The sequence below is a fragment of the Cetorhinus maximus genome, chromosome 2 (genome assembly GCF_964194155.1).
Source record: "Cetorhinus maximus chromosome 2, sCetMax3.hap1.1, whole genome shotgun sequence".
NCBI classification, from domain to species: Eukaryota; Metazoa; Chordata; class Chondrichthyes; order Lamniformes; family Cetorhinidae; genus Cetorhinus; species Cetorhinus maximus.
In genome coordinates this window covers 106,444,949-106,467,095 of record NC_135880.1, presented here as the reverse complement: position 1 = coordinate 106,467,095, position 22,147 = coordinate 106,444,949, and the positions used below count along the sequence as shown (strand labels likewise).

General features: G+C 44.4%; 1 protein-coding gene across 1 annotated transcript in view; it reads right to left on the bottom strand.

Moving 5' to 3' along the window:
- The window catches only part of ntrk2a (neurotrophic tyrosine kinase, receptor, type 2a), a 240,298-nt gene that overhangs the window by 92,041 nt on the left and 126,110 nt on the right, over positions 1-22,147 (bottom strand). The gene's annotated exons all lie outside the window — the stretch shown is intronic.

Sequence of the window (22,147 nt, the reverse complement as noted above, 5' to 3'; positions counted from 1 at the left end):
CTATAGATGATGCTGTGGTAGAGTGCTCTGTACCTTTAAGAGAATACAGTTAGTTCACCATGTGACTGCATTGGCCAATAGCTACACAGTGCAGGCTTCTTGGATAACTGGAAGTCGAAAGCTGGAGGTGATTGAAGGAGCACACATAGTGTTAGTGCTCTGTTCTTAGTTCCAATAAATTACAAGTGCTTGTTCAGTTAATCGGTCCCTCTGCCTAAATTGTTTCAAGCACCAACTAATGTGTAAATATCAAGGGCGCAGCTAGGTTTGCTGGACAAAGCATGCCTGATAACCAAAAATATTAAAAAAGCAAGCATAATTGAATATAAAATCACCCGTGAACTGTCCCTCTTGTGTTCATGGTGCCTTTAACTTATGCTTCCGAGTGCCATGTTTTGGTGCTCCCCTCTAGTTGGCACCTGCATTGGAGACAGCCTGCTGACTCTGCTGTCCTGTTGGCCTTGATGACCTTGGCAGTCGTCCTCTGGCCGGTGGAGCCTGTGTGGGCCCCGCCTGGGAGGGAGCAGCCAGTTCCATGCTGGCATCTCCCCAGTCATTGCAGCCTCATCAGATGCGATGGTCACTAGCAGATGGGTGGAGGATCTGCTGCCATCATCCAGAGCATCATGACAGGAGCCCACAAAGATGACAGGCAGCTCATGCACCAAGGTGAAGTCGCTCTGGACCTCCCTGCTCACCATTGATGGACGGGCACCTAGCTGAGATACTGGGTGCCTCATCCATCTCCCACACCAACATTGACCAGCTGAGGTCAGTACCTGTGTGAGGGATTGCAGGTCCGAGTGCAATCCCAGGAACCACTGATTTTGTCCCTGGAGCTACCTCTCCATGAAAGTCGCCACTCTCTCAATGGAGGAGGCTGCGCGCTCAGCCATGAGGGTTAACGCAGTGCTCACGCACCGCATGGACAACTCCATCACGGAGACTATGGCACGCAAACCCTCATGGATCACCACCAGATCATCCCATACATCTCCCTGGACATCCAGCACCTGCCACCTAATGGATGACTCCAGAGGCTCATCATCTGCCTTCGACTGAGCATCGTCCTGGTCCCCAGCAGTCCTCCGACTGCTGGCGCCCTGGGCACTCTCTGCCTCCGCCTACACCTCAAACGAGTGTGAAGTGCTGTCACCAATGTGCACTGAGATACTAGCCGCTGATCTAATGCCCTCCAACGTGCTGGTATCTGCACTGGTGCCTGGTTCAGAGAGCGGGTGTGGCGTAGGTGACTGTGATGCCCGACGGTCCTCCGGTGTCAGGGGTGACCCTTCGAACAAATGCCTGCTGGCGAATCTAAGGGAGAAGAAGGACATGTCAGTTAAAGACACCACATGGTCACTGTGCAAGCCAGACACCCTGGTGAGACAATGGAGACCTGCATCATGGTGCCATCGTTTTTCAATGATCAATGGGGACTCCAGGTTTGAGGCTCACATCAATGAAGAGACTACAATAGAATGGTTGCACCATCCGAAAGTCTCACCTCTGTGCACTGCACTCTTACCTTTGTCTGGCACTCCTGCCTCTCCATGCCTGGTTGCACAGGGGAGCATGCTGGTTCTCAAGCTTGAGGGCATCTTGCTCAAACCTGCTGGGCAGCAGGAGATTGGGCAGCCCTCTGCCTGTACATGCCCTCTCCGCTTGGTCATGGCTTGTCTTCCCCTGAAAGGACAGAGGAGCATTGATTAACCTACCTGCAGCACCATTGCAGCCTGGCCAACCCCAGCTGAGGAACACCTTGCAGGGCACATCCAAGTCGTGGCCTTCGAGCCGCAAAGCACTCCATCCAAGCAGCCAAAGGCTCATCCCCTTGGCCAGCTCCGGTGTCACTGACAGTTGGTATTCAGACTCTAGCACCCCTGAGGTCCACGGGGAGACAGCCACACCTTAACACCCTGCACACTGACCAATGCCAGCACGATGCTCACCCTTCCTAAGTGCAGCGAATCATTGAACCACTTCCGGCACTGCACCCATGTGCGCCGAACCACATCACGGCTGCTCACCAGTGCTGCCACCTCCTCCCATGCCCTTTTTGTGAGATGCGGTGGCCTCCTCCTCCCATTTCTGGGGACAAGGGTGTCCATCCTGGCAGCCACCTCCTCCAGGAGGACGGCTAGGCACTCGTCGGAAAAGTGGGGGTCTGAGTGCCCACCCGGCCTGCCCTCCTGCCTGCCATGTCCAGCCGCACTCGGTTCCATAACTTCGGTTAGGGAACATAGGGGAGAATGTTCTCCCCGTTGGGTGGGCCGGTCGGGAGCAGGTGCGGGCGCGGGCAGGTGCGGAGCCGATTGCCGCCCGCGATCTGCTATGTGCCGCCATTTTACGTGGGCGGGCCAATTAAGGCCTGCCCAGTGTGATGCGCACACGGTAGTGCTCAGCGGCACCTGTGCAGGCAGGGGGAGGATGGAGATTCAGGGCCTGAGCTCTTTCATGCATGCGCGCAAAAGAGCGCAGAAATCTCCCTGAGGCACGGAACTGCCTCAGGGAGATTAAGTTCAGTTTTAAAGTTTAAAATAAAGAAAGTTAAAAATCATTTACACATGTCCCGTCATGTGACAGCGCCACATGAGCTGGGACATGCTTGTGAAATGTTTAAAAAATATTAATTAATTTAAAAACCCTTCATGAAACCTCATCCCGCCAGTGGTTGAGGTTTCATGAAAAATGCGAAGGCCGCCTGGGCTCTTCGCCTGCCCACCAACCTTAAGGTTGGACAGGCAGCCCTGTCAAATTGGCTAAGTGGTTTATTAATGGACTTAACAGGCCTTTGACAGTGGGTGCCCAGCCGACTCCAGCCCGCCCCGCACACCGAACAGAAAATTCTGCCCATAGATGAGACGTTCTTCCATGGCAGCCTTTCATGGGCTGCCTGGGCCATTTTTAAACAGGCTTCCGGGTCACCATGAACCCGGCAGCCAACAGGCACCCTCCCCCACTCAGCCCTTCCCGACCAGTGCGGTGCCGTGTTTCACACTGGGTGGGCCTTAATTGGCCCGCCAGCATGAAATCGCGATCAGGGGTTGATCATGGGCAGCCGACCATTTCCCAGCCACTCCCGGGCTCGCCCACCGTGCCCGCACAACAACCTCAAAATCCTGCACCTAGAAAGGGAAGTGATATTTGGAGTGAAGAAATTCCACCATTTCACCATTGTGTCGGACCACAAACCATTAATAGGTTTACTCAGTGAGGGTAAAGCCATTCTGCCAATAGCATCAGCAAGAATTCAACGTTGGGATTTGATATTATCTATGTATGTGTACACCTTTATGTACTGTCCTGGCTTACATATTGTAAATGCGGACACATTCAGCAGTCCCCCATTACCAGATGGCATTGTACATGCTCCAGTGCCACAAGAAGGTGTGCTAGTCCTAAATTTCTTGGATTCTTTGCCAGTGTGTGTGAAGCAAATTAGAAATTAGACGAACAGAGATCCAATTTTGTCAAAAGTCCGAGGCCTTGTAATGCAAGGGTGGTCAAATTCACCAGTTTCTGAAGAGATGAGACCATTCCATGCCCGAAAAACAGAGTTAAGTTGTCAAGATGGAATCTTGTGGGGATCAAGAGTTGTCGTCCCTCTACAAGGCAGAGAACCACTCTTGACAGAGCTTCACAATGTGCATCCTGGCATACCAAAGATGAAAATGCTTGCGCAAAGGTATATCTGGTGGCCAGGCATTGACAGTGACATTGAAAGCATGGTCAAGCACTGTCTCCATTGTCAGCTACAACAGAAGTTGCCTGTTTCAGATCCACTGCATCCGTGGGGGTGGCCTGGTTGACCCTGGGTTAGGCTAGATATTGATTATGTAGAACCATGGTACCATATTAGGTACCATGTTTTTATTGATCATAGGTGCACATTCTGAATGGATGGATGTGTATGATGTCAAATCACCAGCCTTGAGCGCAACTATTGAAAAGCTAAATCATTGTTTCAGTATACTTGGCCTATCGGAAGTAATAGTTACGGATAATGGCATAGTCTTTACCAGTACAAGGTTTCAGAGATTCATGAGCTTAAATGGAATTGGACATATTAAAACAACACCATATCATCCCTCATCAAATGGTTAGCTGAGAGAGCTGTGCAAACTTTCAAATCTGGAATGGACAGGTTATCAGGAGGCACTCTAAAAACTCAACTTTCCCGCTTTCTCCCCAGTTATCGTACAACGGCACATTCGAATATGGGTTCAACACCGTCTGAATTACTGCTGAAATGCCACCTACGTACAAGATTAAGTCTGGTGTTTCCAAAGTAAAGAAGAATCAGAGTAAAGAAAAATTGAATGACAATATTCATAGCCAAGCTCAAAGATTCACTATAGAAGATACAGTCTCCATGCAGAATTTTGGAAGTGGACCTTGTTGAGTTCTTGGTACAATTGTCTCAGAAGCTGGTCCCTTGTCCTTCCAGGTGGAAGTGGAAGACCGAATTGTTCGAAATCATGTGGATCATCTTAAGAATAGAGAGGCATTCCAACAACCAACTATTCTGCCTGTGATTAACGTCGAACCATTAATCCCTGAGGTGGTAGATTGACCTAGAATAGACATGCCCAAAATCTCTGTAAAGTTGCATAACCCTGAACGGCCACTTTCTAATGATATATCTGATGCTGCAGTTCCTGATCATCTCAATCCAATGGAAGAACCTCAAGTGGTAGAGCTGCACCGCTCTAACCAAATAAGGAAATCACCTGACTTGTATATATGTATATGGAGTGGGTTATTCAAATATTCTCTGTAAATAGGAAGTGTAAAAGAAAACTAAAGGAGGAGGAAATGTATTAATTGAAGGTATAGCCTTTCCTACTGCCTATCAGGGGTCACGTGATTGTTCTTGGAGACTCTGACCAGTGAGCCCTAAGCGCAGGTAATCCAAGGGCTGTGGCTTTTTAGTCGAGGACCTGGTTCAAACGTATAGCTTCTGAAAAGCTCTCAGTAATAAGGTTATCTGTTTCAAGTAGAAACCTGTCCCGTAAGTCAAGTCATTACAGATGGGCAACAGACGTTCACCTTGCTAGTGATGCTCACATCCTGTGAATGAAAAAAAACCTAGGGCTGAATTTTAGGGAAGCATGTATTGCTCACCATGTGTTACAATGTCAGTTTCAAACTGACCGACTTAAAAAAAAGCCCGCCCCACAGCAAAAAGATGCTGGAGGTGGCCTAAATGGGCTCAGGGTGGGACTTCTGGCAGCTCTAACAGTTCCAGCAGCACCAGAATTCAGTAGTGGATGTGCCAAAACTGCAAGCAAGCCCTGGGAAGGAAAGTAATGGATCCTGGACTAAGATAAGTCCCAGGCCTTTAGGGTGGCCTAGGGAGGAGGGCAAAGGGATGGAGGCATCAGGTTTTGGAGGCACGAAGTAGGGCGGGTATCATCTTGGGGGTGATGCTCCAAAAAGATGCAGGCCCCCCTATCCTTCCTGCTTTTGTGTTGTAAAAACAGTGTTGTTACTCTCACCCACTTGCCCACGCCAGTCATATTATGGCATGCGCAGCATAATATTTGGGTCAATTGGCTTATTAAAAGCTCAATTGCCCATTTTTTTTTAATGGTGGACATGCTGCCACCAACCTGCCTATCATTTTAAGGGGACCAAGTCAGGGGTGGGCAGCCATGGACTTCCATTGGGTTGGTCCATGATTATGCTTAGCGAAGTAATGCAGTGGTTTTCCATTGCTTTCTGTAATATAGTTGACCAAGAAACTCTCCTGCTCTTTATCACCAGCTGACAGGTGTATTGGAAGGATTTACAGGCTGATAATCAACCTGTTTGGCCTTGTTATGAACACACCTTCTGTGCTAATCTGATGTGTAATATACTTTTAAGGAGAATGTTTTATGGAAGATCACATGGTCTTAGTATCCAATAACAGGGTAGCGTGGGCTGCCTCTGTAGTCAGTAGTTGGTAGTTGGAGTGATGTAGAGATAGAGTTTGAAGTGTAAGCACATGTTTAGTTGCTGCTGAGTATTTTTACAAATAAACATAGAGTTTCTACCTATGAAGTGTCGCGACTCAACTCTATCATTAGTACCAAATCGGCCACCACTTATAGCAAGCGTGCGAACAGGATCCAACAAACTGGCGTCTAGAATCCAACAAACTGTAAGAAGTTTTCATTCAAATCATTAAACAAATCGCCTCACAGCATGTCACAATTCAGAAGAATTGATCCTTTTGATCCAGCAACGGATGATTGGTCTGACTATATTGGGCGTTTCTCATTCTTTTTCCAGGCAAATGAGATTTCGGGGGAAGAGAAGTGGCAGGCTATCCTCTTAAGTACATGTGGGAATAAGACTTGTGGCTTGATCCGAAGTTTAATGGCACCCAGTGCCCCAGACTCGAGAAATTTTGATGAATTATGGACCTGGTGAAGGGCCATTACCAACCAAAGCCCTCAGTAACAATGCAAAAGTTCAAATTTAATTCAAGAATTAGAGTCCCAGGGGAGACAGTTGCAAGCAATGTGGCAAGTTTGAAGCAATTAACGGAGCATTGTGAGTTTGGTATATCCTTAAACGATATGCTTAGAGATCATTTAGTGTGCAGTGTGAATGAGGACACGATTCAGAAGCGATTGTTACCCGAAACAAATTTGGATTTCAAGAAGGAGCGAAAGATTACACTGGCAATAGAAAGTGCAGTAAAATATTCGAAAGCCATGCAAGGCACGCAAAATGTCCTCCATATCGGTGGGAAGCCCCAGCCGAAAAGGGCGTAAAAATGCAAGACTCTGCTGAAAGGCGGGAAACAGCCCCACTAGCAGAAAAATGAAAAACAAAAACGGCTTAGCAACAAAAACAAGGAGTAATATAAATAGAGGTGAAAACAATCAGTCTTTTAATGATTGGCACTTTAAAAAAATAATGTTTTTATTGTCATAAAAACGGACACATAAAGAGACAGTGTAAGGAAAGAGCCAAGCAGACTTTTAAACAAAAGAAAAAACCCAGTGAAATCTACAATGTAGAACAGACTGAAGCAACAGATTCAGATGTTTATTCGTTGTATAACTTGATGGTTGGAAAAACAGAACCAATCTATGTAACAGTGAAAGTGAATGGTAGACCTGTCCAAATGGAAGTGGACACAGGAGCTTCCACTCCAGTAATTGGGGAACATACCTTCAGATATGTGAATAATGGGGAACATCAATTAAATTTAGAAGAAACAACTACCCAATTAAAAACATAGATGAGTGAAGACATCCAAGTCAAAGGCATAAGTAGAGTAACTGTCCATCAGAGAAGTCAATTAGTAAAGCTACCAATGTTGGTATTGAGAGGCAGGGGACTAAGCCTCCTAGGGAAAAACTGGATAAGGGGAATCAACCTTGAGTGGCCACTGAGATTCCAAAAGGAAGCTGGAAGCGTTTCTGCTTTGGAAAAGGAGTGTGTAAAGACTCAACAACCTGAAGAACTGCAGGCTGTCTTGAGCCAAAACATGGAAGAACAGCAGAAGGAACTCGAAGTGACAATGCTTAAAGACAGAGTTCGAGGCGAGGTGAGCAACCTCCGAAAGGATAAAGAAAAATTGCTGAAAGACCTTCACACACTACAAGATTCCCTCAGGTCTAAGCTTGTACCTCTGGAAAAGTATGAAGAGAAATGGAAAGAATTCAGCACTTCCTTCACTGTCATTGGGTCAAAATCCTGGAACTCCCTTCCTAACAGCACTGTGGGTGTATTTTTTTTTATTCATTCACAGGATGTGAGCTTTGCTGGCTGGGCCAGCATTTATTGCCCATCCCTAGTTGCCCTTGAGAAGGTGGTGGTGAGCTGCCTTCTTGAAAGACTGCAGCCCATGTGGTGTAGGTACACCCACAGTGCTATTAGGAAGGGAGTTCCAGGATTTTGACTCAGCGACAGTGAAGGAACGGCGATGTATTTCCAAGTCAGGATGGTGAGTAACTTGGAGGGGAACTTCCAGGTGGTGGTGTTCCCATCTATCTGCTGCCCTTGTCCTTCTAGATGGCAGTGGTCGTGGGTTTGGAAGGTGCTCTCTAAGGAGCCTTGGTGAATTCCTGCAGTGCATCTTGTAGCTGGTACACACTGCTGTTACTGTGCATCAGTGGTGGAGAGAGTGAATGTTTGTGGATGTGGTGCCAATCAAGCGGACTGCTTTTTCTTGTCCAGCTTCTTCAGTGTTGTAGGAGCTGCACTCATCCAAGCAAGTGGGGAGTATTCCATCACATTCCTGACTTGTGCCTTGCAGGTGGTGGACAGGCTTTGGGGAGTCAGAAGGTGAGTTACTCGTCGCACGATTCCTGGTCTCTGACCTGCCCTTGTAGCCACAGTATTTATATGGCTAGTGCCCTTCAGTTTCTGGTCAATGGTAACCCCCAGGATGCTGATAGTGGGGTATTCAGTGATGGTAATGCCATTGAACATCATGGGGCAATGGTCGGATTCTCTCTTGTTGGAGATGATCATTGCCTGACACTTGTGTGGTGTGAATGTTACTTGCCGCTTGTCAGCCCAAGCCTGGATATTGTCCAGGTCTTGCAGCATTTGGCCATGGGCTGCTTCAGTATCTGAGGAGTCACAAATGGTGCTGAACATTGTACAATCATCAGCAAACATCCCCACTCCTGACCTTATGATGGAAGGAAGGTCATTGATGAAGCAGCTAAAGATGGTTGGGCCTAGGACACTACCCTGAGGAACTCCTGCAGTGATGTCTTAGAGCTGAGATGACTGAACTCCAACAGCCACAACCATCTTCCTTTGTGCTAGGTATGACTCCAACCAGTGGAGAGCTTTCCCCCTGATTCCCATTGACTCCACTTTTGCTAGGGCTCCTTGATGCCACACTTGTTCAAATGCTGCCTTGATGTCAAGGGCAGTGTCTCTCACCTCACCTCGGGAGTTCATCTCCTTTGTCCATGTTTGAACCAAGGCTGTAATGAGGTCAGGAGATTAGTGGCCCTGGCGGAACCCAAACTGGGCATCAGTAAGCAGGTTATTACTAAGCAAGTGCTTCTTGATAGCACTGTTGATGACGCCTTCCATTACTTTACTGATGATCGAAAGTAGACTGATGGGGCGGTAATTGGCCGGGTTGGATTTCTCCTGCTTTTTGTATACAGGACATACCTGGGCAATTTTCCACATAGCCGGGTAGATGCCAGTGTTGTAGCTGTACTGGAACAGTTTGGCTAGGGGCGCGGCAAGTTCTGGAGCACAAGTCTTCAGTACTATTGCCGAAATAAAGCAACCTGGTATTACTATACCACATGGATTCCAGGGGTTCAAGAAGGCAGCTCACCACGACCTTCTCAAGGGCAATTAGGGATGGGCAATAAATACTGGCCCAGCCAGCGAAGCCCACATCCCATGAATGAATTAAAAAAATACTTTCTTACATAGGCCTGGCAGTCAAATTACAAACGCAGATGCACTTAGTTGTTTGCCTTTACAACGTAGGGATGAATAAGTCTTGTTTTATTGCTAAATTTCATAGATTCTTCACCGGTATGTGCTCGACAGATCAGAGACTGGACAAGTAGGGACCCAGTCCTATCACAGGTAGAAGAACAAATACTTCATGGTTGGTCATAAGAGCCTATATCTGACAAAATTAAGCTGTACTTTAACAGAAGACATGAAATAACCAGCCAGGGTGGCATCTTATTCTGGGGAGCATGAGTGATAGTTCCTCCAGAAGGAAGAGAGCCATTGCTAATTGAACTACACCGTGCACATCCAGGAGTTTCCCGAATGAAGACCATAGCTCGCAGCTACCTATGGTGGCCTAGGATGGATGGTGAAATAGAGAGTTTAATGAAGAGTTGTGTGCATTGTCAGCAATTACAAGTTATCTTCAACAGTTCCATTACACCCATGGCAGTAGCCAGGAAGACCATGGGTAGGGTTACACTTTGACTATGTAGGACCTTTCATGGGAGCAATGCTCAATGTTGATGCCCACTCAAAATGGATGGACATACATGAGGTAAAATCATCAACGTCTCCTGCTACAATTGAGAAGCTACTTCAAAGTTTTGCCATTAACAGACTATCAGAAGTGGTCATTTCTGATAATGGCATTTATGAATGCTGAGGCTCAGCGGTTTATCAGCCTCAACAGTATCACTCATGTGAAAACTTCACTGTACCACCCTTCCTCAAATTGTCTGGCCGAAAGGGCAATTCAAACATTCAAGGCTGGCATGAAGAAGTTAATTGGATAATGGCCAAGCTACCATGCTTTCTTTTCCATTATAGGACCACCCCTCACACAACAACAGGTGTCACACCTGTGGAATTATTGATGAAACGCCGTCTCAGGATGAGATTGAGTTTAATAATTCTAAATTTAGGGGGGGAAGGTTGAAAGGAGTCAGGAGAGTCAGAAAACTAAACACGACTGGCATAGTCATGAGAGGAAATTTACTGTGGGAGAAATGATATACATAAAGAATTTTGGAGAAGGATCAAATTGGTTACCGGGTGAAATAAGTGCAGTGACTGGACCTCTATCTTACCATGTGGAGGTGGAAGGCTGAGTCATATGCAGACATGTGGATCATCTAAGGAAGAGAGAAACTATGCACCAAGAAAGGATTCCACCAGTGTTCGCAACCGGGTCAGCGTTTACTGCTGAGAGAACTCAACCCAGTTCAGACCCAGGGCCCTTAGCCTTTGCTGTATCCAGTGTCTTCAGCCATTTCTTGATATCATGTGAAGTGAATTGAATTGGCTGAGGACTGACACCTGTGATGCTGGGGACCTCCGGAGGAGGTTGAGATGGATCATCCACTCAGCACTTCTGGCTGATGATTGTAACAAATGCTTCAGCCTTATCTTTTGCACTAATGTGATGGGCCCATCCATCATTGAGGATGGGGATATTTGCGGAGCCTCCTCCTCCAGTGAGTTGTTTAATTGTCCACCACCACTCACGACTGGCTGTGCCGGACTGCAGAGCTTAGATCTAATCCGTTGGTTGTGGGATCGCTTAGCTCTGTCTATCACTTGCTGCTTATGCTGTTTGGCATGCAAGTAGACCTGTGTTATAGCTTCACCAGGTTGACACCTCATTTTTAGGTATGCCTGGTGCTGGTCCTGGCATGCCCTCCTGCACTCTTCATTGAACGAGGGTTGATCCCCTGGCTTGATGATAATGGTAGAGTGGGGGATATGCCAGGCCATAATGTTACAGATTGTGTTCGAGTACAATTCTGCTGTTTCTGATGGCCCACAGTGCCTCATGGATGCCCAATCTTGGGTTGCTTGATCTGTTCGAAATCTATCCCATTTAGCACTGTGGTAGTGCCGCACAACACAATGGAGAGTATCGTCAATGTGAAGGTGGGACTTCGCCTCCACAATGACTGTGCAGTGGTCACTCCTACCATTACTGTCATGGACAGATGCATCTGCGACAGGCAGGTTGGTGAGGATGAGGTCAAGTATGTTTTTCCCTCTCGTTAGTTCCCTCACCACCTGTCACAGAACCAGTCTAGCAGCTATGTAATTTAGGACTTGGCCAGCTCGGTCAGTAGTGGTGCTACCGATCCACGCTTGGTGATGGACATTGAAGTCCCCCACCCAGAGTACATTCTGCACCCTTCCCACCCTCAGTGCTTCCTCCAAGTGGTGTTCGATATGGAGGAGCACTGATTCATCAGCTGAGGGAGGACGATACGTGGTAACCAGCAGGAGGTCTCTTCGTCCATGTTCGACCTGATGCCATGAGACTTCATGGGGATTCTGATGTGTAATATACCTTTAAGAAGAGAGTTATTATGGAAGATGACATGATCTTAGTATCCAATAGCAGAGTAGCACAGGCTACCTCTGTAGTTAGTAGTCTGTAGTCAGTAGTTAGTAGTTGGAGCAGCGTAGAGATAGAGTTTGAAGTGTAAGCACACGTTTAGTTCCTGCTGAGCACCTTTGTAAATAAACATAGGGCGGAATGTTACAGCCCCGTTGCGGCGGGGGTGGGGCCATAAAATGTGGCGAGCCTTTAAAAGTCCATTGACTTCAGCAGCACCATAAAATCCCACTGTTGTAAAATTCCGCCCGTAGAGTTTCTACCTATGAAGTGTCCGCTACTCAGCTCTATCATTCATACCAAATCGGTCACCACTTACAGCAATCATCCGAATAGGATCCAACAAACTAGCGCCTAGGATCCAACGCCTTCCATGGCCATGAGGTCCAGAAGTAGGCCTTGATTCTGGAGCTTCTTGTCTAGAAGGAGGGACACTACCACTGCGCCACAAGACCTCCATCAAAAATTTGGTATAGTTGTTTAAGTTGTCAATTAACTCAATCAGTGAAACATACACCTCACCCCAAAATAACAAGAAAATTATCTACCATACCAAAGTTTTCCCTCCTCAATATAGCTAAAATATTATTTATGTTACTATAGAAATGAAAATGGAAAACACAACGATCTGTTCTGTAACAACAGCTTTCACCTTATTCAAACCCAGGTTCCTTCCTATCTTATCTAGTCTGGTGTAAATAATTTCTTGCAGACCAACTAACTGACTGCCTATGACTTTACTTGGGCATTTTTTGAAATTGTTCTTTTCCAGCAGCTGCTTCTCTGCTGCTTGCCAATTTTTGTCTTTCTGTTTGCCTTCCACACGTTCTCTCTATCTGTGTCTGTAATCGATCTCACACACTATTACTGCTCATTGTTATCTCAATATCTCAAAATTTGTCTTCACCTTTTTCTTCACTTCGTCTCAACTTAATTAGTGCTATCTTCCCTATTTCCTCTTTATGAGCCTATTACTTGCTATGATGTCTCAAACACATTATTTATTCCCTTTTCTCTATCTGTCACTCTCTAACACTGCAATATCACTTGGTTTCTTTTTATGCCTTTCACTTCTCTGTCTTTCCTTTCACCTTCCATGGATGCCTGAAGCCAGTTTCAAGGTTTCAATCCTTTGATAACCACTCATCCTTTGAACCTAGCTCATCTATCCCAGCTTATAAAGCAGGGGCCAAAGAGCAGAGAGGACGAGGGGCAAAGGGCTGGATCTTGGAGGGAGAGGAAGCAAGGAAGGATGTGGAGGCAGTAGGGATGGTTTAGAATGCAGTCTCAGACAGAGTATTTTCCCTGACCCTGTCATACTGGATCCAAAGCTCTGGCTCCAACTGATACTCCCAAGCTCGGGAATTGCTGTACCATTAACAGATGGAAGGGACACTAGGGGCTGGACCTCCAACTATGAAGGAGTAAGGACCATAGGCTGGGAAGTCCTGGCCAGGAAGGAAGCAAGGACTTTGATTGAGAAGAGGCCAGGTACATGGACACTGAAGGGACTGGTAAGCTGACTCCTGGAGCTTTCATTGGAACTTGGATGGTGCAGATTGGCAGTGGCCGCTTCAATTGGGTTCAGACTCCCCTGTAGGGAGATATATTCTCCCCTATATCGCATAACCATGTTGTAATACTCCCTTAAAGTGATGGCATGTTGCTATGCCTTAAAGGAACAGCAGCATGCCATCGTTTTAAGGCATATTACAACAAATCACAGGTTTGAATATAGTAGAGTATTGTTCTTCAGGGCCATGATCCCAGCTCAAAGGCTATTCAACTCAAATGCTGAATAGAGTATCAAGTGTGGAGACAAACCATTCTCCCGCCATGTTTTCATGAGGTATCTGAAATATATATATATATTTCTCCTCTTTGGGTGGAGTTCCAAGAGGACAGGACTTCTACACACTTCTCCGAATCTTCCCCAATGCAACCCATTTTACTGAGTCAGAGGGGGTTCATTGTGCACACTAAATTCCTTGTAGGATTCCCTTCCCACTGTCAGAAAGGAGCCCAAATATGGAACAGATAATCCCGTGGCATTACAGCACCAGAAGAATTATCCAATACTGTAAAGAGACAGGAACACCCATAGGTAAGATCTACTGCTTCACTGGAGCCATTGACTGAGACTGGTGCTTTCTGTAGCTAAGTGTTTGGTGTGGACTGGAGGAAGAGGACGTTCTACAAGGCCTTCTCCCTCTACCTGAAGAACACAAAATTCTTACTGTCCCTTTCTGAGGCCTACTGCAACCTTCCACATGCCAGTCCAATTTCCGGTGGGATAGCAGAGAACAATTATGCCACATCTCCTCATCCACCCCTGTCCAGTGTAACCTCACTCTACTACCCTCTTTCCCTTTAAATATTCCTCTTTTATAAACAAATAATTCCCTTTAAAATTATTTATGGAATCCGTTCAAAACATATACGAATACACTTTGCCAAAATGAGATCTGAGTGGTTGATGGGTGGTTGGCAGTAATCGTTTCTTTCATTGTCTTGTAATGCAAAGCTAGTCTGCAATACGAAACTTCTCCTAAGTTTTAGGTTGAACTTGGAGTTGAGTAACAATAAGGTTGAGGTTACTTACATTTTGAGAATTTGTTTTCATGTTCATCGCTAGTGTTGAATAATACTCTGACAATTTTTGTTGTCAATTGCCTCCCATTCTCGCCATTCCTGAAGGCTTGAACTCCTCGCTATCATACAGGTCCAGGGCCCTTCATTACCTTACCCAAATAATCATATCTCATTGTGAGCCTACATAAACCAGTATTTGACTGCAAAGGCATCACAACTGGGTCCAATTCTGTACTTCACCAACATCCACAACTGCCCACTTGCAGCAAAGAACACTGGTTAGCAATTAGAAACAGGAGCCTAGCTGATTTTTCCTCTCCCAGACTCCATGGTACTAAGACCTATTGTATAGAACCTCAACTGCTGCATCATTTGAAATCAGCTAACTCAGCACATAATCAAAGTGAACTATTTAGTCGGAGTTTTAATTCACTCTCTTTATTGAGTCTGTTGGTCTAAGTTGAGGTGACAGAAGAGGGACCTGGTTTGGCTTTTACCCCTGAGCTATGGAGAGACAAAAATAAACCAGCCTTTGATCCTGTTCCTAGTTACTGTTCAATGGTCTCTATTGGAAATATAAAATATATAACTGGATTATATAGACATTGTCATTAATGCAAACTCTAGACTTCCTACAAATATTTACTAATTACTTAAGTATGTAACACAAATATTTAGTAACTATTGTGGTTTCATGTACCAAAGGAGAAACACTGGTGCCTCTTTTAATACGGCCCATTACCAACTTATTGTTGTTTATTTAAAACATTATTTTTGACCCCTAATGTCTGTGGGTGTCAATAAACTCTTTACAGTCCCCACAATCTCAATGTCAGGCCTCAAGCCTTAAGCTTAGATATCAGCTACACACAATTACACGGCCTGCAGCTCTAATAACGCTGCAGGAACTTCACACTCACATTACTTATCACCCCCTTCCCCAAAGACCTGAGCTATTTTGTAATTATTGCATTAATTGAGTGCTGCCGAGTTCAGGGTCTGCAATATTTCATATTTACAAAGGCTATAAACATCATGTTCAGACAGTAAAGATGTGTCAACAAGCAGTTGAAGCAAAAGCAATCCTCCACAGCCCTGACCTACAATTCCCTTAATCACAGCCAGGGATCTGGCTCAGCAGAAAATGTGGTAGAGTTCTGCTTAAACCCTGACCATTGCATTACATTAAGTTACAACTCCATCCCAGAGCTTTGAAAGAGCAGAGCCCAGGATGAACACAATTTTCATTTTAAATTGATTGAAAAGGATTTAATAGACATCACCCAAAGTTATAAAAATATCTAACAAGATACTATATCAGTCACAGCTAATAGCAATAACCTTAACTCTGTACTGAGATTCCATCACTCCATTGGCTAAATGAGATCTATCTTTCACTGCAACTGGTGACCTCATTCTCGACAGTTTTTTGGTGACACCATTCTGGGAAATCTTATCCTTGATTCTTTATGTCACGACCATCAAATATCAGACTCTAGGATGGAAGCTATTTGTTCAATTTTAAGGACCACTAGCTCCACCCCTATTCAGTGTCAAAATCAATTTTGCTGAATTAATGCCATTGTGATCACCACAGCCACTTGGACCATTGCAGAATGTCACTGGACAGCTCAGGAATAGTAATGTATTCAATTTCTAGCACAGCTTGCATAAAATTCCCAATAAATAAAAGCTGTGTCAAAATTGTTGAAGGAGGGTCATAGTCAAAGGTAGTTTTTTTGGAACAACCTGATTACAGGTTGAGAGATTGTACTGGTTTACTTAAACATATAAGCCCAGTAATGGGATATTCAAGGTTTCCTATCAGCTAGAGAAATCCCTTTCTGAAATAGTCCATCTTATTATCAGAAAATAAAATATTTTACCACTTTCACCAATTCAATTCATTAGACAAATTGAATTTTAAACTTTGTTCAAAAAGTGGCCTTTCTCTTCAGCTGCCCTACTGCATATTATTGAAAAAATGTATCATTGGCTTTCAATCACTCTTTCGGCAAAATTGAGAAAAAGACTGACTGTACCAAGCATTGTTTTTGGTGAAGGCTTGTTCAGCATTTTTGGTCTGAGCTTTTTCCTCCACTCTTTATTAGACATGCTTTTTCTGAACAGATTTAAGAATGTCACATAGCGATTTAACATTATTTTAATCACAGATTTCAAGGTGGGAAATGACACACAAACAAGCGCTAACATCAAACGGAATCAAATCACCCAACCTTATAGCACATGAAAAGGACCTGCTCTTCAATCATATTAAAATTAATTTCCTAGTCGGTAACAGGGCAAGGTCATTTCTCATCCCACAGACACACAGTATAGACCAGAAGCCTTGTTTCAGCCCAAAGCATCTAGTAGCCTACATCTGGACTCATTTAAGAGACAATGGTTGTGGGATTACATTGGGATACAAGTACAAACACAAAAAAAGTTGAAAAGACTTATATAGCGCCTTTCAGGGCCTGAGTGTCCCAAGGTGCTTCAGAACCAATTAAGTATTGTTGAAGAGTAGTCACTGTTGTAAGACAGATTTCTATCCTAAAGCCTATAGTGCGGGAGCAGAGGGGCCAGAAAGTGTACTGAAGGCAATATAAACCATTCTGCACTACTTTCATTCAAAGCTCAATTTTTATGTAGATATTTTATACCGGCCTTGACAAAAAAACCAACAATAACTTCTCTGTAACGCTTAATGCACAGAAATGAAGTTGAGTAATGGAAGGGGTCATCAACAGTGCTATCAAGCAGCACTTGCTTAGCAATAACCTGCTTACTGATGCCCAGTTTGGGTTCCTCCAGGGCCACTAATCTCCTGACCTCATTACAGCCTTGGTTCAAACATGGACAAAGGAGCTGAACTCCCGAGGTGAGGTGAGAGACACTGCCCTTGACATCAAGGCAGCATTTGAACAAATGTGGCATCAAGGAGCCCTAGCAAAAGTGGAGTCAATGGGAATCAGGGGGAAAGCTCTCCACTGGTTGGAGTCATACCTAGCACAAAGAAAGATGGTTGTGGCTGTTGGAGTTCAGTCATCTCAGCTCCAAGACATCACTGCAGGAGTTCTTCAGGGTAGTGTCCTAGGCCCAACCATCTTCAGCTGCTTCATCAATGACCTTCCATCATAAGGTCAGAAGTGGGAATGTTCACTGATGATTGCACAATGTTCAGCACCATTTGTGACTCCTCAGATACTGAAGCAGTCCATGTCCAAATGCAGCAAAACTTGGACAACATCCAGATTTGAGCTGACAAGTGGCAAGTATGATTCACACCACACAAGTGCCAAGCAATGACCATCTCCAATAAGAGAGAATCCAACCATCTCAATGGCATTACCATCACTGAATTCCCCCAACATCAACATCCTGGGGCTTACCATTGACCAGAAACCGAAGGGGACTAGCTATATAAATACTGTGGTTACAAGAGCAGGTCAGAGGCTAGAAATCGTGTGACAAGTAACTCACCTCCTGACTCCCCAAACCTATCCACCATCTACAAGGCACAAGTCAGGAATGTGATGGAATACTCCCCACTTGCTGGGTTGAGTGCAGCTCCCACAACACTCAAGAAACTTGACACCGTCCAGGACAAAGCAGTCCACTTAATTGCATACCACATCCACAAACATTCACTCCGTCCACCACCGACACACAGTAGCAGCAATGTGTACCATCTACAAGATGCACTGCAGGAATTCACCAAGGCTGCTTAGGCAGCACCTTCCAAACCCACGATCACTGCCATCTAGAAGGACAAGGGGAGCAGATAGATGGGAGCACCGCCATCCTGACTTGAAAATATATCACCGTTGCTTCGCTGTTGCTGGGTCAAAATCCTGGAACTCCCTTCCTAACAGCACAGTGGGTGTACCTACACCACATGGACTGCAGCAGTGCAAGAAGGCAGCTGACCGTCACCTTCTCATGGCTAACTAGGGATGGGCATTAAATGCTGGCCCAGCCAACGAAGCCCACATCCTGTGAATGAATTTTTTTTTAAATTGGAAAGGAGTAGGAACAGGGAGTGAGAGAGCAGAGGAGGAATTGGAGGTGGAGGAAGCAGGCGCCGAACAGAGAGGTACCCCTGCTGCATGAAAAGGTGGCCTCCTCCTGCCAACCTCCAGGAAGCAGACCTCCTTCCGCTCCTTCATGGCCTCCAACATTGGAACCAAGTCAGCATTGATGACATGAGGGTCTGTCCTGCCCTGGGTGCCAGGCTTCTGGCTCCCCTATGATATCCCACATCCTTCTGAAGTGGAAAACTTTGGCACAAACTGTAGAACTCTCCCTCAGGATATCAGCAAAGGTGGTTGCTGTGGGGTTTCTAAATGAGTCTTACAATTCATCTGGCCCATCTCCATTCCCACCCCCATCGGCTCTAAGTGGACAGGAAACCCATCTCCATACCAAACCAGGGCTCGCCCTGTGAAAATCTGAACTTTAATCAGTTTTCCACCAGAGGACAGTTCCTGACCCCAAAACTGACCCAGCCCTTGTTTCCTGCCACCATAGTGAAAATTTAATCCATAACTGCCAATAATTACAGAGACAGGATGGGCAGTCATCACTTCCCCCATTATTTTCAGATTGAAAATAGAACTGTCCCTGCAGCAATAAAATACTGCATGTGGCTAGAAGAACATTTCAGGATTTCCCTTTTAATCAAGCATTATTTGATTTACACACCATGTACTTTAATGAAATTAAAAGCTGAGTCTGTTTTTCCCTGCATTTGTTGCTGACAGATTTTTAAAATATTGACTTGATATTGACCAAAAGTTCTCCCTGTAGTTGACATTATTCTTTGAAGATTTATTCACCTCCTGCAATTCCAAGTTGGGTTGAAATCTTCCTATTAAAAGTAATAAAACAGGGTCTACTGAAAAACAGTAAAGGACTTTTTTGTACTAATGGAGCTAATTGATTTTGTGTAAAATATTGCAGTTGTGCTGGACATTTCTGCAATGCAGTAACAATGTTATTGAAATTCCTTTCATCTTCTCATCATCAATAACTACTCCATATGCATCTGTCTACGTATGTTTTACAGGCAAATTTATCAAACTGAGCTCATTTGTATTGGCATATTAAAACAGGGAATCATTAGATGTCTTCCAATCTTCTGTCTGGCCTTTAAACTGTGGATGGTGCTGATTTTCACCTTCCCCTCGCCACTGGCTTAAGGTACAACATTTTCAAAGAACTCTGTTGTATAGTTGTATTTAAATAATTCAAGCATTGTAAGAATTACACTGTATTAGAGACAGACCTTATGCTAATCAAAGGTTATGCTACGTGCATGTTAATCTAAATGTTTTACAATAACAATGTTTAATAACTAAAATAGCTCCTGAGACCAACAGGTTTGGTACATGAATGTGTACCCTTGCTCACCGTGAGAAAATTTGCATTTGTTTCATGCATATTTCTGCATAATGTATTAAAGAGAAAATATTAAAATATAATTTGACATATTTGATAATGTCGCACATCTTATAATACAATAAAATGTTATAGCATCATAAAAACTGTTGATAAAATCCTTTTAAACTGTTGATTAAATCCTCTTCTAACACGCACCTTCTCACAGTGTACCCAATAAACAATGATAAAGGGGTAAAAAGTCATTACCCAGATTATGCCAATTTCCCAGGAGCAGATGGTGCTGCAGGCAACTACATGTGCAGCTCATATAGATTTCTTCAATGATATCAATGGGGGAATACATGTGAGTCAGGTAGGTAGTTGCAGCGCTGTCTGCTCCCAGAGAATTGGCCTAAGTTTGCTCAGTGCCGCTTGTGAGCAAATTTTTCCCTCCAGAGTTGAACTTTCACTTTAACGGCTGGGCAATAGCAGATTGGCAGTCAATTTTGCACAAAAGTGTCCCATTTGTTGACTTCAGCTGAACCAAAAATACAATGCAAAAAGCAACCATTCACGCCAAAGTGTTAGATGGGACTCAGTTAGTAACACTCTTGCCTCAGAGTCACAAATTTTTGGGTTCAAGCCCCACTCCAGGGCATGAACATGTAAATGAAGGTTGACACTCCAGTACAATACAAGGGAGTGCTGCAGTACTGGAGGTGCTGTCTCTCAGATGAGACATGAAGCCAAGGACCCATCTATCTGCTTGTGTTGGAGAAAAGATCCCATGGTACTATTTTGAAGAAGAGCCAGGGAGTTATCTCTGGTGCCCTGGTCAATATCATTCCCTCAATCAACATCACCAAAAAGGACCATATGGTCACTATCAGATTGCTGTTTGTGGAAGTTTGCTATGTGCCTATCGGTTGCCGGGTTTCCTACAATACAACAGTGACTACACTTCAGAAATATTTAATTGGCTGTAAATCGCTTTGTGACATCCAATGGTCGACTGTGAAAAGTGTTATATCAATGGAAGTCTTTCTCTTTTTTCAAACTCTCTTTAAAGTTGTAGTATAAGGCAATCTACTTCATTAACTCCCAGGGAAGCTCAGGGGCTGGCGTATCTGCATTCCAACGTAATTTCTGTTTCTTCCACCAGAATCCTGCTGGAGTTATGATGGGAATGCATTGTAAGGGAAGCAGATTGTTGGCCTGAAGTTGGCCAGAAGTGTTCAATACAATCAACTAATAGAAGGTCCTAGTTTGATTATCTAAAGTTACTGTGGTTTCAGGCATTGTGCCACTTCCAATTATGTTAAGGCTGCAGTCCATTTAATCTTTTCCCAATAAGGTTTAGACATTTTTATATAGGGTTTCCACTTAGGAGAAAATCAGCGATCCAAACACAAGTTATGTTCAAAATTGCACTCATTTTGAGAGGTGTTCGTTTCCCGCTCAAACTAATTTGCATATTGCTAAACATAAAATCTGCCATAAGCCAATGATCCAGGTATCGTTTTAGAATGTTTCCTTTTAAACTTTTCTTTAAAAATATTCCTTGTTACAGTTAGGAGTGGTAACTTGGTGCAGTTTATTAAAACAGCTGAAAATAGGTTCATTTTTAATCAAAGTGGCTAGTTCACTACCTATGAGGAATCTAATTTTAAATAGCTAAAAGTTACTTTAAAAAAACTACCCAGAACCATTTGCTAGTTATACTGGTGTTCAGAAGTCAGTTTCTTAGCAAATAAAAAAAGTTCTAGTCAAAATCTTTTTAACTTGCCGATGAGAATCCTTGCACCCAAAAGAACCAGCTTAATTTTAAGAACCTCCTCGAAGGCTTTCAAACAAGTGTGGGGAGGTGGTGGCATAGTCACTAAATAGTATTCCAGTGCCCCAGTATAATGCTTTGGGGACCTGGGTTCAAATCCTGCTGTGATTAAATTTGAATTCAATAAAAATCTGGAATTAAAGTCTGATAACAACCATTGTTGTAAAAACCCATCTGGTTCACTAATGTCTTTTAGGGAAAGGAAACTGCTGTTCTTACCTGGTCTGGCCTATGCGTGAGTCCAGACCTACAGCAATGCGATTGACTCGTATGCCCCCTCTGAGCAGGGGCAATTAGGGATGGGCTATAAATGCTGGCCTAGCCAGCAATGCCCACATCCCATGAATGAATAAAAAAAAAATTAGTGAAACTTTACAATGGTGATTAATTTCCATGGCCATTTGTGTTTAATATATTTTGTGGTTGAAATTCGGCATCTTTTACACTAATTTTGATGGCACTGGAAAACTAACACAGTCTGGCAGAAACTCCAGGTACATGCATACACCATG